This window comes from Rutidosis leptorrhynchoides, chromosome 11 (assembly GCF_046630445.1).
Source record: "Rutidosis leptorrhynchoides isolate AG116_Rl617_1_P2 chromosome 11, CSIRO_AGI_Rlap_v1, whole genome shotgun sequence".
Taxonomy (NCBI): domain Eukaryota; kingdom Viridiplantae; phylum Streptophyta; class Magnoliopsida; order Asterales; family Asteraceae; genus Rutidosis; species Rutidosis leptorrhynchoides.
Genome location: NC_092343.1, coordinates 273,439,829 through 273,453,214, shown reverse-complemented (window position 1 = coordinate 273,453,214; position 13,386 = coordinate 273,439,829).

Genomic DNA, 13,386 nt, shown 5'->3' with positions numbered 1-13,386 from the left:
TTTTGTCCAAACCCCAATTATGGTATAAAGCCCAATTACCCTGTCTTAATATTTTAGCCCAACATCATGATTACTTCGTCTTAAATAAGCATAATAATAACTTAGCTACGAGACATTAAATTAAAAAGGTTGAATATAACTTACAATGATTAAACATAGCGTAGCGTTACACGGACAGAATTTCGACTTACACCCTTACAACATTCGCTAACATACCCTTATTATTAGAATTTAAAATTAAAATTAAAATTATATAATATATATATATATATATATATATATATATATATATATATATATATATATATATATATATATATATATATATATATATATATATATATATATATATATATTTACGTATGAGTAAGAAGAAGGAAAAAGATGATATATTTTGGACAAAACACGTTGAATTTATAGGACCTGGGCTGGATTTTTCAGCCATGCGATCGCATGGAATTAACTCTTCCAGGCCATGCGATCGCATGGCCAGCTGGGGAAGTTCACATGTCTTTGTTTTCTAGTTTGCCGACGGTTTAATAAATAAATATAATATATAAATAATTTTAAGAATTATTTAAATATTATATTATATTTATGTGCATAGTTGACTTGTAATTTTTAGTCCGTTGCGTCGAGCGTTGAGAGTTGACTTTGGTCCCGGTTCCGGATTTTCGAACGTCCTTGCGTACAATTTAATATCTTGTATTTTGCGTTTTGCGTCTTGTACTCTTGTAATTTTGAGACGTTTCTCATCAATAATTTGAACCACTTTAATTGTACTTTGTACTTTTGAGCTTTTTGGTCGTTTGAGTCTTCAATTCTGTAGTGACCCGAACTTTTCCATGTTTATATATATTAATTGAGATTGATGTTTACATGATTAAATGTTTCCAACATGTTAAGCAATCAAACTTGTTAAGACTTGATTAATTGAAATAGGTTTCATATAGACAATTGACCACCCAAGTTGACCGGTGATTCACGAACGTTAAAACTTGTAAAAAAAAAACTATATGATGACATATATATGGTTATATATATAGTTAACATGATATTATGATAAGTAAACATATCATTAATTATATTAACAATGAACTACATATGTAAAAACAAGACTACTAACTTAATGATTTTGAAACGAGACATATATGTAACGTTTATCGTTGTAACGACATTTAATGTATATATATCATATTAAGAGATATTCGTACATCATAATATCATGATAATATAATAATTTAAAATCTCTTTTGATATTATAAACATTGGGTTAACAACATTTAACAAGATCGTTAACCTAAAGGTTTCAAAACAACACTTACATGTAACGACTAACGATGACTTAACGACTCAGTTAAAATGTATATACATGTAGTGTTTTAATATATATTTATACACTTTTGAAAGACTTCAATACACTTATCAAAATACTTCTACTTAACAAAAATGCTTACAATTACATTCTCGTTCAGTTTCATCAACAATTCTACTCGTATGCACCCGTATTCGTACTCGTACAATACACAGCTTTTAGATGTATGTACTATTGGTATATACACTCCAATGATCAGCTCTTAGCAGCCCATGTGAGTCACCTAACACATGTAGGAACCATCATTTGGCAACTAGCATGAAATATCTCATAAGATTACAAAAATATGAGTAATCATTCATGACTTATTTACATGAAAACAAAATTACATATCCTTTATATCTAATCCATACACCAACGACCAAAAACACCTACAAACACTTTCATTCTTCAATTTTCTTCATCTAATTGAACTCTCTCAAGTTCTATCTTCAAGTTCTAAGTGTTCTTCATAAATTCCAAAAGTTCTAGTTTCATAAAATCAAGAATACTTTCAAGTTTGCTAGCTCACTTCCAATCTTGTAAGGTGATCATCCAACCTCAAGAAATCTTTGTTTCTTACAGTAGGTTATCATTCTAATACAAGGTAATAATCATATTCAAACTTTGGTTCAATTTCTATAACTATAACAATCTTATTTCAAGTGATGATCTTACTTGAACTTGTTTTCGTGTCATGATTTTGCTTCAAGAACTTTGAGCCATCCAAGGATCCATTGAAGCTAGATCTATTTTTCTCTTTTCCAGTAGGTTCATCCAAGGAACTTAAGGTAGTAATGATGTTCATAACATCATTCGATTCATACATATAAAGCTATCTTATTCGAAGGTTTAAACTTGTAATCACTAGAACATAGTTTAGTTAATTCTAAACTTGTTCGCAAACAAAAGTTAATCCTTCTAACTTGACTTTTAAAATCAACTAAACACATGTTCTATATCTATATGATATGCTAACTTAATGATTTAAAACCTGGAAACACGAAAAACACCGTAAAACCGGATTTACGCCGTCGTAGTAACACCGCGGGCTGTTTTGGGTTAGTTAATTAAAAACTATGATAAACTTTGATTTAAAAGTTGTTATTCTGAGAAAATGATTTTTATTATGAACATGAAACTATATCCAAAAATTATGGTTAAACTCAAAGTGGAAGTATGTTTTCTAAAATGGTCATCTAGACGTCGTTCTTTCGACTGAAATGACTACCTTTACAAAAACGACTTGTAACTTATTTTTCCGACTAGAAACCTATACTTTTTTGGTTTAGATTCATAAAATAGAGTTCAATATGAAACCATAGCAATTTGATTCACTCAAAACGGATTTAAAATGAAGAAGTTATGGGTAAAACAAGATTGGATAATTTTTCTCATTTTAGCTACGTGAAAATTGGTAACAAATCTATTCCAACCATAACTTAATCAACTTGTATTATATATTATGTAATCTTGAGATACCATAGACACGTATACAATGTTTCGACCTATCATGTCGACACATCTATATATATTTCGGAACAACCATAGACACTCTATATGTGAATGTTGGAGTTAGCTATACAGGGTTGAGGTTGATTCCAAAATATATATAGTTTGAGTTGTGATCAATACTGAGATACGTATACACTGGGTCGTGGATTGATTCAAGATAATATTTATCGATTTATTTCTGTACATCTAACTGTGGACAACTAGTTGTAGGTTACTAACGAGGACAGCTGACTTAATAAACTTAAAACATCAAAATATATTAAAAGTGTTGTAAATATATTTTGAACATACTTTGATATATATGTATATATTGTTATAGGTTCGTGAATCAACCAGTGGCCAAGTCTTACTTCCCGACGAAGTAAAAATCTGTGAAAGTGAGTTATAGTCCCACTTTTAAAATCTAATATTTTTGGGATGAGAATACATGCAGGTTTTATAAATGATTTACAAAATAGACACAAGTACGTGAAACTACATTCTATGGTTGAATTATCGAAATCGAATATGCCCCTTTTTATTAAGTCTGGTAATCTAAGAATTAGGGAACAGACACCCTAATTGACGCGAATCCTAAAGATAGATCTATTGGGCCTAACAAACCCCATCCAAAGTACCGGATGCTTTAGTACTTCGAAATTTATATCATATCCGAAGGGTGTCCCGGAATGATGGGGATATTCTTATATATGCATCTTGTTATTGTCGGTTACCAGGTGTTCACCATATGAATGATTTTTATCTCTATGTATGGGATGTGTATTGAAATATGAAATCTTGTGGTCTATTGTTACGATTTGATATATATAGGTTAAACCTATAACTCACCAACATTTTTGTTGACGTTTAAAGCATGTTTATTCTCAGGTGAATATTAAGAGCTTCCGCTGTTGCATACTAAAATAAGGACAAGATTTGGAGTCCATGTTTGTATGATATTGTGTAAAAACTGCATTCAAGAAACTGATTTCGATGTAACATATTTGTATTGTAAACCATTATGTAATGGTCGTGTGTAAACAGGATATTTTAGATTATCATTATTTGATAATCTACGTAAAGCTTTTTAAACCTTTATTTATGAAATAAAGGTTATGGTTTGTTTTAAAAAGGAATGCAGTCTTTGAAAAACGTCTCATATAGAGGTCAAAACCTCGCAACGAAATCAATTAATATGGAACGTTTTTAATCAATAAGAACGGGACATTTCAGTTGGTATCAGAGCGTTGGTCTTAGAGAACCAGAAAATTTGCATTAGTGTGTCTTATCGAGTTTGTTAGGATGCATTAGTGAGTCTGGACTTCGACCGTGTTTTCTTTAAAAATGATTGCTTAACATTTTTGTTGGAAACTATATATTTTTAACATATGAATATTATGTGATATATTAATCTCTTAACGTGTTTGATATTATGTGATAGATGTCTACCTCTAGAACAAGTCCCATTGACTCACCTAATAATAATGAAGAGTCAAATGTAAATTGGAATGATTTGTGGACTGATTCACAAGTTCCCGAAGAAGAACCGGAAGAAGAGTCGGAACCGGAAGAAGAATCGGAACCGGAAGAAGAATCGGAACCGGATGAAGAAATAGAACCGGTGGGGGAAATAATAAAACGGTTAAGTAAAAGAAAATCCTCAACCAACCGACCAAAGTTAATTATGGTCAATGGTGTTTCCGCCAAGGAAGCAAAATATTGGGAGGATTACCAATTCTCCGATGAATCGGATTCCGACGAGAATTCCGATGATGTTATAGAAATTACCCCAACTGAATTTAAAAAGGCAAAAGAAAATAATAAGGGAAAGGGCATAAAAATAGAGAAATCTAATTCCAACCCCGATGAACTTTATATGTATCGTCAACCCCCGAAGTCCTTAAGTTGTAACAATGACCCGGGAACCTCTAAACCACCAGGTTTTTCTAAACCAATGTGGACAACGACGGCTCGTATTAGGGGAACATCATATATCCCTAGAAACTTGGCAAAACGAACCAAAACCGAAGAAGAAGAAACGAGCGAGTCGGAATAAGATAGTTGTATTCGTGTGGTGTAATATATGGAATATAGTGTTCTTATGCTTTATGATATATGTAAAAATTGCTTGTATTAATAAGTATTTTTTTTTTTTTTTTATGAATCTAACTCTTGTCTATTTTACAGTTTAAAAACACAAAATGGATAGACAACCCAATATTTTAAGAGACCTACCCGGAGACATGATTGATGAAATCTTGTCTAGAGTCGGCCAGAATTCTTCGGCACAACTATTTAAGGCGAGATCAGTTTGTAAGACATTCGAAGAACGTTCCAAGAATGTCTTGGTTTATAAGAGACTTTCGTTTGAAAGATGGGGGATATCACATTGGGAAACCCATAAGTTACGATGTGTTTACTTTGACGCATATATTGCGGGGAACCCAAATGCTATTTTACGCAACGGGTTAAGAAATTATTTTGACTCAATATATCCGAATATTGGACTTCGTGATTTAGAAAAAGCGGCTAACATGCAACATAAAGAAGCATGTTATGCTTACGGATTAGTAATGCTCGCTTCTCACCAAAGTGAGAACAAGAACATCGGGCTACAACTATTAAACAAAACGTTTCCACAAGTGACGGAGTCGGTAATTGGGGTAAGAAATGAGGTTTTTAGATTATTACGGGACTGTTGGACATTACGTAACCCTCGTCCCTTTGATGACGTTACAACACGCTGTCTTATCAACGGCCATAACGGTTATGTTGCACAAGACCAAGGATGGGAAGTAGTCCTGGTAAAACCAGAATGCATGACTTGTTTCTGGACGTATGAATTACGTGTCTTTATTGCCTTTGCTGAACGACTTGTGTACTAGCTAGAATTGTCTTCACAACTATCTTGTATCAAAGTTATTGTGTGCTATATTTCATGCTTTATGTAAAATAAGCGGTATTGTAAGTTTGTAAAATATTGTATAAAAGTTTGAACGCGAAATATTATTATAATCAGTTTTTCATATAGAATTGTAGTAGTTGAATTGTATATTAGCTACTAAGTATGAACTTAACGGGTAGGTACTACCCGAATTTAAACTTATAAAACGCTAATATGAAGAAAAAGCTTTTATAAATGAGTTCATATTATGCTACGAAATACTATTAACTACTCTTAATATTCTGTATGATTAACTTGTTCCATTTAACTATTTTGAAGGAAATGGCACCGACTACTCGACACACCGTGAATATGAATGAAGAGGAATTCCGTACTTTTCTAGCTTCAAACATAGCCGCAGTACAGGCTGCGCTACATACCAACAATAACCTTGGATCTAGCAGTACAGGAAATCGTGTAGGATGCACCTACAAAGAATTCACTGCCTGCAAACCTTTGGAATTTGATGGAACCGAAGGACCGATCGGATTGAAACGGTGGACCGAGAAGGTTGAATCGGTGTTTGCCATAAGTAAGTGTACTGAAGAGGACAAAGTGAAGTACGCTACGCATACCTTCACAGGTTCTGCGTTAACATGGTGGAATACCTATCTAGAGCAAGTGGGACAAGATGATGCGTACGCACTACCGTGGTCAGCATTCAAGCACTTGATGAACGAGAAGTACCGTCCCAGAACTGAGGTCAATAAGCTCAAGACAGAACTTAGAGGGTTACGAACCCAAGGATTTGATATTACCACGTACGAAAGACGATTCACAGAATTGTGCCTATTGTGTCCGGGAGCATTCGAAGATGAGGAAGAGAAGATCGACGCGTTTGTGAAAGGATTACCGGAAAGAATCCAAGAAGATATAAGTTCACACGAGCCCGCCTCCATACAACAGGCATGTAGAATGGCTCACAAACTAGTGAACCAGATTGAAGAAAGAATTAAAGAACAGACTGCTGAAGAGGCCAATGTGAAGCAAGTCAAAAGAAAGTGGGAGGAAAACGGTGATAAGAATCACCAATACAACAACAACAGCAATTACAACAATAATCGCAACAATTATCCCAACAATCGCAACATCAATCGCAACTACAACAAACGGCCCAACAACAACAACAACAACAACAACAGCAACTACAACAATCATCCCAACAACAATAATAACCGCAACAACAACAACAATCAGAAGCAGCTATGCCAAAGGTGTGAAAAGAATCACTCGGGGTTCTGCACCAAATTTTGCAACAAGTGTAAAAGAAATGGTCATAGCGCGGCGAAGTGTGAGGTCTACGGACCAGGGGTTAATAGAACGAAAGGAACAAATGGTGTCGGAACGAGTAATGGCGGAGCAAGTAGTGTCGGAGCAAGTTATGCCAATGTAGTTTGTTATAAATGTGGAAAACCAGGCCACATTATTAGAAATTGCCCGAACCAGGAGAACACGAATGGACAAGGCCGTGGAAGAGTTTTCAATATTAATGCGGTAGAGGCACAGGAAGACCCGGAGCTTGTTACGGGTACGTTTCTTATTGACAATAAATCTGCTTACGTTTTATTTGATTCGGGTGCGGATAGAAGCTATATGAGTAGAGATTTTTGTGCTAAATTAAGTTGTCCATTGACGCCTTTGGATAGTAAATTTTTACTCGAATTAGCAAATGGTAAATTAATTTCAGCAGATAATATATGTCGGAATCGAGAAATTAAACTGGTTAGCGAAACATTTAAGATTGATTTGATACCAGTAGAGTTAGGGAGTTTTGATGTGATAATCGGTATGGACTGGTTGAAAGAAGTGAAAGCGGAGATCGTTTGTTACAAAAATGCAATTCGCATTATACGAGAAAAAGGAAAACCCTTAATGGTGTACGGAGAAAAGGGCAACACGAAGCTACATCTTATTAGTAATTTGAAGGCACAAAAACTAATAAGAAAAGGTTGCTATGCTGTTCTAGCACACGTCGAGAAAGTACAAACTGAAGAAAAGAGCATCAATGATGTTCCCATTGCAAAAGAAATTCCTGATGTATTTCCGAAAGAATTACCAGGATTACCCCCACATCGATCCGTTGAATTTCAAATAGATCTTGTACCAGGAGCTGCACCAATAGCTCGTGCTCCTTACAGACTCGCACCCAGCGAGATGAAAGAACTGCAAAGCCAATTACAAGAACTTTTAGAGCGTGGTTTCATTCGACCAAGCACATCACCGTGGGGAGCTCCTGTTTTGCTTGTCAAGAAGAAAGATGGTACATTCAGGTTGTGTATCGACTACCGAGAGTTGAACAAACTTACCATCAAGAACCGCTACCCACTACCGAGAATCGACGACTTATTTGATCAACTACAAGGCTCGTCTGTTTATTCAAAGATTGACTTACGTTCCGGGTATCATCAAATGCGGGTGAAAGAAGATGATATTCCAAAGACTGCTTTCAGAACACGTTACGGTCATTACGAGTTTATGGTCATGCCGTTTGGTTTAACTAATGCACCAGCTGTGTTCATGGACCTTATGAACCGAGTGTGTGGACCATACCTTGACAAGTTTGTCATTGTTTTCATTGATGACATACTTATTTACTCAAAGAATGACCAAGAACACGGTGAACATTTGAGAAAGGTGTTAGAAGTATTGAGGAAGGAAGAATTGTACGCTAAGTTTTCAAAGTGTGCATTTTGGTTGGAAGAAGTTCAATTCCTCGGTCACATAGTGAACAAAGAAGGTATTAAGGTGGATACGGCAAAGATAGAAACTGTTGAAAAGTGGGAAACCCCGAAAACTCCGAAACACATACGCCAGTTTTTAGGACTAGCTGGTTACTACAGAAGGTTCATCCAAGACTTTTCCAGAATAGCAAAACCCTTGACTGCATTAACTCATAAAGGGAAGAAATTTGAATGGAATGATGAACAAGAGAAAGCGTTTCAGTTATTGAAGAAAAAGCTAACTACGGCACCTATATTGTCATTGCCTGAAGGGAATGATGATTTTGTGATTTATTGTGACGCATCAAAGCAAGGTCTCGGTTGTGTATTAATGCAACGAACGAAGGTGATTGCTTATGCGTCTAGACAATTGAAGATTCACGAACAAAATTATACGACGCATGATTTGGAATTAGGCGCGGTTGTTTTTGCATTAAAGACTTGGAGGCACTACTTATATGGGGTCAAAAGTATTATATATACCGACCACAAAAGTCTTCAACACATATTTAATCAGAAACAACTGAATATGAGGCAGCGTAGGTGGATTGAATTATTGAATGATTACGATTTTGAGATTCGTTACCACCCGGGGAAGGCAAATGTGGTAGCCGATGCCTTGAGCAGGAAGGATAGAGAACCCATTCGAGTAAAATCTATGAATATAATGATTCATAATAACATTACTACTCAAATAAAGGAGGCGCAACAAGGAGTTTTAAAAGAGGGAAATTTAAAGGATGAAATACCCAAAGGATCGGAGAAGCATCTTAATATTCGGGAAGACGGAACCCGGTATAGGGCTGAAAGGATTTGGGTACCAAAATTTGGAGATATGAGAGAAATGGTACTTAGAGAAGCTCATAAAACCAGATACTCAATACATCCTGGAACGGGGAAGATGTACAAGGATCTCAAGAAACATTTTTGGTGGCCGGGTATGAAAGCCGATGTTGCTAAATACGTAGGAGAATGTTTGACGTGTTCTAAGGTCAAAGCTGAGCATCAGAAACCATCAGGTCTACTTCAACAACCCGAAATCCCGGAATGGAAATGGGAAAACATTACCATGGATTTCATCACTAAATTGCCAAGGACTGCAAGTGGTTTTGATACTATTTGGGTAATAGTTGATCGTCTCACCAAATCAGCACACTTCCTACCAATAAGAGAAGATGACAAGATGGAGAAGTTAGCACGACTGTATTTGAAGGAAGTCGTCTCCAGACATGGAATACCAATCTCTATTATCTCTGATAGGGATGGCAGATTTATTTCAAGATTCTGGCAGACATTACAGCAAGCATTAGGAACTCGTCTAGACATGAGTACTGCCTATCATCCACAAACTGATGGGCAGAGCGAAAGGACGATACAAACGCTTGAAGACATGCTACGAGCATGTGTTATTGATTTCGGAAACAGTTGGGATCGACATCTACCGTTAGCAGAATTTTCCTACAATAACAGCTACCATTCAAGCATTGAGATGGCGCCGTTTGAAGCACTTTATGGTAGAAAGCGCAGGTCTCCGATTTGTTGGAGTGAAGTGGGGGATAGACAGATTACGGGTCCAGAGATTATACAAGAAACTACCGAGAAGATCATCCAAATTCAACAACGGTTGAAAACCGCCCAAAGTCGACAAAAGAGCTACGCTGACATTAAAAGAAAAGATATAGAATTTGAAATTGGAGAGATGGTCATGCTTAAAGTTGCACCTTGGAAAGGCGTTGTTCGATTTGGTAAACGAGGGAAATTAAATCCAAGGTATATTGGACCATTCAAGATTATTGATCGTGTCGGACCAGTAGCTTACCGACTTGAGTTACCTCAACAACTCGCGGCTGTACATAACACTTTCCACGTCTCGAATTTGAAGAAATGTTTTGCTAAAGAAGATCTCACTATTCCGTTAGATGAAATCCAAATCAACGAAAAACTCCAATTCATCGAAGAACCCGTCGAAATAATGGATCGTGAGGTTAAAAGACTTAAGCAAAACAAGATACCAATTGTTAAGGTTCGATGGAATGCTCGTAGAGGACCCGAGTTCACCTGGGAGCGTGAAGATCAGATGAAGAAGAAATACCCGCATCTATTTCCAGAAGATTCGTCAACACCTTCAACAGCTTAAAATTTCGGGACGAAATTTATTTAACGGGTAGGTACTGTAGTGACCCGAACTTTTCCATGTTTATATATATTAATTGAGATTGATGTTTACATGATTAAATGTTTCCAACATGTTAAGCAATCAAACTTGTTAAGACTTGATTAATTGAAATAGGTTTCATATAGACAATTGACCACCCAAGTTGACCGGTGATTCACGAACGTTAAAACTTGTAAAAAAAAAACTATATGATGACATATATATGGTTATATATATAGTTAACATGATATTATGATAAGTAAACATATCATTAATTATATTAACAATGAACTACATATGTAAAAACAAGACTACTAACTTAATGATTTTGAAACGAGACATATATGTAACGTTTATCGTTGTAACGACATTTAATGTATATATATCATATTAAGAGATATTCGTACATCATAATATCATGATAATATAATAATTTAAAATCTCTTTTGATATTATAAACATTGGGTTAACAACATTTAACAAGATCGTTAACCTAAAGGTTTCAAAACAACACTTACATGTAACGACTAACGATGACTTAACGACTCAGTTAAAATGTATATACATGTAGTGTTTTAATATATATTTATACACTTTTGAAAGACTTCAATACACTTATCAAAATACTTCTACTTAACAAAAATGCTTACAATTACATTCTCGTTCAGTTTCATCAACAATTCTACTCGTATGCACCCGTATTCGTACTCGTACAATACACAGCTTTTAGATGTATGTACTATTGGTATATACACTCCAATGATCAGCTCTTAGCAGCCCATGTGAGTCACCTAACACATGTAGGAACCATCATTTGGCAACTAGCATGAAATATCTCATAAGATTACAAAAATATGAGTAATCATTCATGACTTATTTACATGAAAACAAAATTACATATCCTTTATATCTAATCCATACACCAACGACCAAAAACACCTACAAACACTTTCATTCTTCAATTTTCTTCATCTAATTGAACTCTCTCAAGTTCTATCTTCAAGTTCTAAGTGTTCTTCATAAATTCCAAAAGTTCTAGTTTCATAAAATCAAGAATACTTTCAAGTTTGCTAGCTCACTTCCAATCTTGTAAGGTGATCATCCAACCTCAAGAAATCTTTGTTTCTTACAGTAGGTTATCATTCTAATACAAGGTAATAATCATATTCAAACTTTGGTTCAATTTCTATAACTATAACAATCTTATTTCAAGTGATGATCTTACTTGAACTTGTTTTCGTGTCATGATTTTGCTTCAAGAACTTTGAGCCATCCAAGGATCCATTGAAGCTAGATCTATTTTTCTCTTTTCCAGTAGGTTCATCCAAGGAACTTAAGGTAGTAATGATGTTCATAACATCATTCGATTCATACATATAAAGCTATCTTATTCGAAGGTTTAAACTTGTAATCACTAGAACATAGTTTAGTTAATTCTAAACTTGTTCGCAAACAAAAGTTAATCCTTCTAACTTGACTTTTAAAATCAACTAAACACATGTTCTATATCTATATGATATGCTAACTTAATGATTTAAAACCTGGAAACACGAAAAACACCGTAAAACCGGATTTACGCCGTCGTAGTAACACCGCGGGCTGTTTTGGGTTAGTTAATTAAAAACTATGATAAACTTTGATTTAAAAGTTGTTATTCTGAGAAAATGATTTTTATTATGAACATGAAACTATATCCAAAAATTATGGTTAAACTCAAAGTGGAAGTATGTTTTCTAAAATGGTCATCTAGACGTCGTTCTTTCGACTGAAATGACTACCTTTACAAAAACGACTTGTAACTTATTTTTCCGACTAGAAACCTATACTTTTTTGGTTTAGATTCATAAAATAGAGTTCAATATGAAACCATAGCAATTTGATTCACTCAAAACGGATTTAAAATGAAGAAGTTATGGGTAAAACAAGATTGGATAATTTTTCTCATTTTAGCTACGTGAAAATTGGTAACAAATCTATTCCAACCATAACTTAATCAACTTGTATTATATATTATGTAATCTTGAGATACCATAGACACGTATACAATGTTTCGACCTATCATGTCGACACATCTATATATATTTCGGAACAACCATAGACACTCTATATGTGAATGTTGGAGTTAGCTATACAGGGTTGAGGTTGATTCCAAAATATATATAGTTTGAGTTGTGATCAATACTGAGATACGTATACACTGGGTCGTGGATTGATTCAAGATAATATTTATCGATTTATTTCTGTACATCTAACTGTGGACAACTAGTTGTAGGTTACTAACGAGGACAGCTGACTTAATAAACTTAAAACATCAAAATATATTAAAAGTGTTGTAAATATATTTTGAACATACTTTGATATATATGTATATATTGTTATAGGTTCGTGAATCAACCAGTGGCCAAGTCTTACTTCCCGACGAAGTAAAAATCTGTGAAAGTGAGTTATAGTCCCACTTTTAAAATCTAATATTTTTGGGATGAGAATACATGCAGGTTTTATAAATGATTTACAAAATAGACACAAGTACGTGAAACTACATTCTATGGTTGAATTATCGAAATCGAATATGCCCCTTTTTATTAAGTCTGGTAATCTAAGAATTAGGGAACAGACACCCTAATTGACGCGAATCCTAAAGATAGATCTATTGGGCCTAACAAACCCCATCCAAAGTACCGGATGCTTTAGTACTTCGAAATTTATATCATATCCGAAG